This window comes from Adiantum capillus-veneris, chromosome 27 (genome assembly GCF_014529385.1).
Source record: "Adiantum capillus-veneris isolate H3 chromosome 27, ASM1452938v2, whole genome shotgun sequence".
Classification (NCBI taxonomy): domain Eukaryota; kingdom Viridiplantae; phylum Streptophyta; class Polypodiopsida; order Polypodiales; family Pteridaceae; genus Adiantum; species Adiantum capillus-veneris.
In genome coordinates this window covers 63,014,183-63,020,634 of record NC_140957.1, presented here as the reverse complement: position 1 = coordinate 63,020,634, position 6,452 = coordinate 63,014,183, and positions in this window count along the sequence as shown.

Below are 6,452 nucleotides of genomic sequence, written 5' to 3'. Positions count from 1 at the left end.
GTGTGCTTTGTGCTTGTCTTGTGTAGCTCTCTTGCATCCTCATTCTTTACAATGAGGGCCAATAGCAGATGGTTGCATGTATACCCAAGCACCTTTGGTGAACTCTTGTGGCACCCACTCATCATCTATACCTCTTGTGTTGTGGCATGCAAGTGCTGTGACCTCATCCTTTGGCCGCCTTTGCGGAGTAGAGCTGGCCATGAGTGAACAAAGAAAATTAGGAGGAGGAGCAGGACCTTGCTTGTTGCTACAATGTAGGTGGGAGAAAGTGAATGACTTTGCTTGGTGTGCCAATGGGAGGTGGTAGTGACAGAGGGGGGGGAGGAGTGTTGTGGCAATCGAGATAGGAGAAGGTGGATGCTTGGTGTGGCCATGGGAGGTGGTAGGGGAGGAGAGAGGAGCTTCCTTGTTGCAACAATGGATGTGGTGTAGGAGTAGAGGGTAAGTGTGATGGTTGCAACCAAGGAGGGGTTGGAAAAGGGTAATAGAGAGAGAAAATCACTTTTTGAGATTGAGGACTAGTTTTGGGGGGCTTTGGATAGTAAAAAAAGGATGTTTCAAAAGTTTTTGAAAAAAATTATTTTTTAGGGTTTTTTGGTGCACGTTTTGACTTTTTGAGGTCTAAAAATGCTTTTTTGACCATAAAATAGGTTTAGGGGGGTTTTAAGAAGAAAAGATTTGAATTTTGAAAATTTTTAAATTTTTTGGATTTTTTCAAAACCAGATAAAAAAGGAGGGACGTTGGAGGTTCCAGGTGGGGGCCCCCTCCCCCCCCCCCCACCCCCCCACCTTCTCACTAGGTAAAAGGCCATTAAGAAGTGTAAGACATTCAACAAAAAGTTCACAATCAAAATTATAGATTCAACAACAATAAAGGAGAAAGCAAATCACTTAGACATTTTTTATATTAAGAAATTTAAATCAATTACTCCAAATGGATACAAAGGTTTTTTCGAAAATCCTTCTTCTTTTAACAAATACTAGCTCAAGCTTCGATTTGATTGGAACCCTATAAGCTTAGCCAATCACATGCTTTAGTCATATCAAAGAACCATGCTAGTATTAGGACAAGTGTCCTTCTTACCCCTTTGAGAGAGAGGGCTTGAATAAATGCATAAACAGTTAATTAATAAACTAAAATCTCATTGGACCCCTTTGGAGGCCAACCAATAGGCTTTAAGCACCTTATGAGGGCAACATAGAGAGGAACTTTACATGTGTCCTTGTTGCTTCCTTAGACTAGGCTTCCCTTGTGTGAGGGGGTGTGTGTTCTTGCTCATGCTTCTACAATTAGGGCTCGCCCAGTAGGGATCTTGGTTAAATTTTGGAGCACCTTAAGCCCCTCAAGCACCTTAGTCATGGAGCACCTTAAGCACCTTAGTCATAAAGCACCTCAAGCACCTTAGTCAGCAAGCACGATAAACATCTCAAGTTTGGGTTGGGTTCCCACCTCAAGCACAACCCTAGCTTGCCTAAGGTCTAAGGACTTTTAGCACTAACCTTTGGAAGTCTTTAATGAAGCTAACCCTAAGGTCTCTAAGCTCAATTCTAGCATTGCTCTTTGACAGACCATCTCTCATTTGGACCCTTTGACTTTGGCCCTGTGTTGAGAAGCACATGTCTATATTTTAACCCTTGGCCCGTTTATTCTCCCACATTAAATGATCAATTTAATATTTAAACAATCATTTGGGTTGGTTAGATATTCAATTTTATGACATGCCCTTTCCAAATGGAGGTATTATTTATATGGTGCAAAATCTGAAATTGTATTTGACCACGAGAGCATTAAGTTTTTTGCCAATCAAACTGATTTAAAGGGTCACAAGGTTAGTGTAGACATGTAGTAGTGTTAGTGTGTATACGCGCTTCACCAGGGGCACTTTTCTCCCACTGGGTTTTTTCCCCTGGACATCTGGTGTGAAAGGACACCTTATCTCTTAGGGTTTCATATAAGCTTTGTAGCTCTGAGTTTATATACTCTATTATTCTAATACAGAGAGATAGACTACAGAGATCTCGTACACAAGCTCTGTGTCTTCTCCTTCTCCATCTTCTTCCTACTTTGAGTTGCTGTCTTCCTTCTGTTTCCTGTTTCATCATCTTCAACAATTGGTATCAGAGCAAGGTGATTTCGAGAGCCTCTACTTGCGTTTTCGCGTTCGCACGCGCAATCGCAGTTTTCAGGCAGTTTTCGAAAAATTTGCTCGTGGGAGCATCCTCGACGTTCCGGGAGTATTCTGAGAAGGTGACCTGAGGTTTTACCCCCCTTTCGAAGCTGTTCAAGCCCTCAGAATTTTGTTCTGAGCAGCGTAGCAGAAGTTACTTTTCGGAGGCGTTTAGATCAAGAGGGTGTGCTTTTTGACAGATTTTCTTCAGGTAAACAGTTCTTTTGGGAAGCAGCTTGTCTTAGCTTTGTGCTGAGATTTTGTGTAGATTTTTGCTTGGATTGGAGAGGAGATTTGTGAATCTCTTGGAGGTTCTTTTGCTCTCTTGTGTGCATCCACAGTATGGCTCAATCTACGGAGAAAGAGATTTTTGGTGCGTTTACACCCGAAGACAAATTGGATGGTACCAACTATTCTCTTTAGTCTTTTATGGCCAAAAATGTTTTGGTTGGTAAAGGATTGTGGGATTATGTATCTGGAGATGAAGTTCGTCCAGGTAGCATTGCACCTGCCACGCCTGGTCGTGGTGCAGCTGTTGGTGCAGGACCCTCACAAGTCAGTCCAGAGCAAAAGAGATGGGATACTAAAGATGCACAAGCTATGGCTGTGATTGCCTTAACCATAAAGAGGACAATCACACCACATATCAGATCTTGCAGAACTTCTGAGGATGCTTGGAACACTTTGCAAGCTATGTTTGGAGGAAGAAACACTGCCAGAATAGAGTTTTTGAAGAAACAACTTGACAAAATACAGATGGACGAAGGTGACGATATCGTCAAGCATCTTACAAAAATCAGGGATCTTAAAGAGCAATTGCTTAGCATTGATGAAGTGATTCCAGAGAAGGACTTGGTTTCCAAAACACTCAATTCACTACCACCATCTTATCTGACTTTTCAGACTTCTTTGACTCTGTCTTTGCGAGCTAATCCTGAGCCTCTTCATTTTGAAGAGTTAGTGGCTTTGCTATTGCAGGAGGATCAATCACGTAAGAACAAGTCTTTACAGGTGGATGGTATGGATCATGCTCTTGTTGTACAGAACAAAAACAAGGGTAAAGAGAGTGCTCATTACTCCAAGTCTAGTGCAGGACAATCTTCAGAGAAGTCTAAAGGTGATTCCGACAAGTCCAAGAAGAAAGGTAAATGTCACTACTGCAAGAAACCTGGTCGCTACATTAGTGAGTGTAAAAAGCGAATTGCTAAAGAAAAGAAGAAAGAGTCAAGTTTGGTTGTTTCAGCTTCTGGTGATTCTTCTACAGCTAAAGAAGAGTCTGAAAACTTTGTGCAGGATTCTTATGCTTTTGTAGTATGTTGAGATTTTTCTGCTTACAGTGTTGACAAGACACAAATGATTTGGTACTTTGATAGTGGTGCATCCAGGCATATTACTTCAAGGAAGGATTTATTTTGTTCATTGGATGCAGCTCCAGCAGGAAAGAAGGTGACATGTGCAAATAATGCTTCTTATCCAATCAAAGGCGTTGGTAAGATTTTGATTATCATTTCAGATGGTTCAGATTTATGCTTGCCAGATGTCTTATATGTTCCAGGGATCAAGAAGAATTTGCTGTCTGTATCCTCTCTTGCACAAAATGGTCTTCGGGTCATTTTTGAGGATGACAGATGTGTTGTACGAGATCGAGAGAATGGTTATTCTCTTATCACTACAGGTATGCTGGAAAATGGACTATTTGTGCTAGATCGTTATGAAAAGCAGATTCAGGTATGTATTGCAGAAACAAAGACTCAGACCATGCAGGATGCTGAGTTGTGGCATGCTAGATTTGGGCATGTTAGTTATGGCAGTTTGATGACTTTACAACATCATAATATGGTGCATGATTTGTATTTATTGGAGATGCCACCAAGACATGTATGTGAAGGTTGTGTTCTTGGAAAGATGCACAGATTTGCATTTTCGCAGGATGGTTCAGTTAGAGCGACATGAAAGTTGCAGCTTGTACACAGTGATGTATGTGGTCCTATGAGGACGCCATCTATAGGAAACAGCCTTTATTTTGTGACCTTCATTGATGACTTTTCCAGGTTTTGTTGGGTGTATCCACTCAAAGCAAAGTCAGATGTGTTTGCAGTTTTTCAACATTATGTCACCATGGTTGAAAATGAAACAGGTTGCAAAGTACAGACTCTTCGTACCGATCGAGGAGGTGAATACATGTCAGGTGCATTTAAGGATTTTTTGGGAAAGAAAGGCATTAAACACCAATGCACTATGCCGTACACACCACAACAGAATGGTGTTGCAGAAAGGAAGAACAGGTCTTTAATGGAGACGGCTAGATGTATGCTCAAGGCTAAGAGTTTGCCTCATAAGCTATGGATGGAGGCAGTTGCTTGTGCAGCACATGTTTTGAACAGGTGTCCTACTCGTGCCTTGAAGACCATTACTCCATTTGAAGCTTGGTATGACAGAAAACCTTCAGTCAGTTATCTTCGTGTTTTTGGTTGTCTTGCTTATGCTCACATCCCTCAGCAGTTACGTGGGAAGCTTGATGATAAGGCAATCAAATGTATATTTGTGGGGTACAGTAGTGGAAGTAAAGGTTATAGACTTTACAATCTTGCTACAAACAAGATTTTTGAAAGTCGTGATGTAATTTTTGCAAAAACTACTGTTCAACCTATGGTTGCTTTTGATGTACCTCATATGCAGACACATGATGTATTTGAAGGTTTGCTTCCTTCTTTTGTGGAGAATCAAGAATCACAACAGGTTGATAATCTTGATCAATCTTTTGATCAGCATGTGACACCTCATGATGTAGAGGAAATTGTGCGTGAAGAGCAAGAAGTTCTCAGGGAAGAAAGAACCTTGCCTAAATGGGTTCAGAAAACTTTGCAGGATAGCAAGTTGGATGCACCGTTGCCACGAAAAACACGTGCTGGTAATACTTTTGGCAGAGAGCAAGTAGATTTGGATTGCTTTAGCACTCTTTGTGATGCAGATGAGCCTGATTCATTTGAACAAGCTTTAGAGTGTGTTCAGTGGAAAGATGCTATGCAGCAAGAAATTGATTCTATTCATAAGAATCATACATGGGATCTAGTGGACTTGCCTACAGGTAAAAAGCCTATTGGTACAAAGTGGGTTTTTAAGGTAAAAAGGAAACAAGATGGTACTATTGACAGGTACAAAGCAAGGCTTGTGGCAAAAGGCTATGCGCAACAGAAAGGCATAGATTATGATGAAACCTTTGCTCCTACTTCTCGTGCGTCCACAATTAGATCACTAGTTGCAATTGCTGCTCATCATGGTTGGAAAGTGCATCAGTTGGATATCAAAACTGCTTTTTTGAATGGTGATTTGCAGGTTGAAGTTTATGTAAGTCAACCAAGTGGTTTTGTTGTAAAAGGTCAAGAGCAAAAGGTATGTAGATTGTGTAAAGCTTTGTATGGTCTCAAACAGGCTCCAAGAGCATGGTATGAGAAGATACATACTTATTTGATTGGCCAGGGATTTCAGAATAGTCCAACAGAAAGTACTTTGTATGTCAAAAAGAGAGATAGAGTTCTCATTATGCTAACACTTTATGTGGATGATATGCTTCTTACAGGCAATACTGCAGATGAAATTGAAGCGTTTAAAGATGCTTTGAGAAAAACCTTTGAGATGTCTGATCTTGGTTTGCTACATTATTACTTGGGTATTCAGTTTGTGCAATCAGAGGATGGCATATACATGTTGCAAGCAAAATATTTGCATAAAATTTTGGACAAGTTTGGTATGAAAAATTGTAAACCAATCTCTACACCCGTAGAAACTGGATCAAAGTTGAGCATGCACGATGCTGGAGAACCTTTTGATGTACATACTTATGCAGTAGCGGTTGGTTGCTTGATATATTTGGCAGACAACACTCGTCCAGACATTCAATTTGGGGTTTCACAAGCAAGCAGATTTATGCACAGCCCAGGTATGCATCATTGGCAGGCTGTGAAGCGCATACTTCGTTACCTTTCAGGTTCCCCTAATCTTGCCATGTTCTTTACAAGGGGGGATATGTATGGAAAGCACAGTTCTATGCAGCTTCTTGGTTACAACGATTCAGATTGGGCTGGTGATTTTGACACACGACATTCCACAAGTGGCAATTGTTTTTTCTTGGGAAATGCATGTATATCTTGGCTAAGCAAGAAGCAACCCACAGTGGCTACATCAACTTGTGAAGCTGAGTACAGGGCAGCTTTCACGGCAACAGTTGATTGTGTATGGATACGTAGGTTATTGGCAGATCTTTGTGAGTGTCAACAGGCACCC